This window comes from Triticum dicoccoides, chromosome 6B (assembly GCF_002162155.2).
Source record: "Triticum dicoccoides isolate Atlit2015 ecotype Zavitan chromosome 6B, WEW_v2.0, whole genome shotgun sequence".
Classification (NCBI taxonomy): domain Eukaryota; kingdom Viridiplantae; phylum Streptophyta; class Magnoliopsida; order Poales; family Poaceae; genus Triticum; species Triticum dicoccoides.
In genome coordinates this window covers 569,331,456-569,332,671 of record NC_041391.1, presented here as the reverse complement: position 1 = coordinate 569,332,671, position 1,216 = coordinate 569,331,456, and positions in this window count along the sequence as shown.

Below are 1,216 nucleotides of genomic sequence, written 5' to 3'. Positions count from 1 at the left end.
AGGGATTTAAAAGAAATGCCACAGTCGGGCGTTTGAGCGACACCACAAAAAGGGCTTTAAAAGAAATGCCACAGTCGGGCGTCTGAGCGACACCACATAAAGGGCTTTAAAAGAAATGCCACAGTCGGGCGTCTGAGCGACACCACATAAAGGGCTTTAAAAGATATGCCACAGTCGGGCGTCTTAGCGACACCACATAAAGGGTTTTAAAAGAAAACATAGTAAATATCCAGGAGGTAGAACCATCCCAGGGATATTCGATAAAACCAATAATATCACGGGTTAGCCAACAATAATAATAATCATAAATTATCACAAGTCACAAGTTGTGTTTCCAGTTCTCGTTTAACAGTTTCACCTCTGAAGACCGATACTAAGACTGACACTTGACCCATCCCAGACTGTAGTCCTTAACCATGGACACGGCTATTCGAATAGGTTTAATCTCTGTAGAGGGTGTACTCTTTACCCACGAGTAACGGATTCCTTTAGTCCATCGGGACTAATTCCGTCTATGGCCTTTTAGTTGGAAACACACCTAACTTGCACACACCAGCTTAACTCACATGTGTCTGGAATCACCCACGACACCTGTCAAGCAAAACTCTAAGTGGGGAGGCTACAACCTCGACGTAACATGGGATCACAAAATTTATACCGCGCACAAACTGGGGAGCTACCCCCTTCGGCTACAACCGAAACACCCATGCTCCCGGACCCGGTGGCATGACTACCGGATGCCTCTAGTATCTTCCACCATGGCCTCTCTGTACGGTGTGTGCTAGGAAAGGGGTTGACAACTTACTGAACCGTACCCTACTTGTTGTAGAGACGAGTGGTAGTACGAAGCAAGTATGGGGGTTACTGGCACAAGACTCGATCTACGGTCGACTCAGGAGGTTCAAACGTTTCCTGCAAGATTAGCATAACAATACATATACTTCAACCAACAGATAGAAACATCACGCGACATAGCCCTCATGCCATACCGGACACGACCATCTCGACGGAGGACAAGGGACAAGAGCATGTCTACCCAAGACAGTGGCCTTCCCGACTTCCCTTCCGGTATGCATGAAAGGCATATGACAGTGATTTCCATCATAACCATATCAACTCCATTTGCATGAAATTCATTAACATGCACTCATGAGTAGGAACACATCCTTACATAAAATGACGTATGCTTGAGTCGGGGTGGTGTTGTCACCGAGTC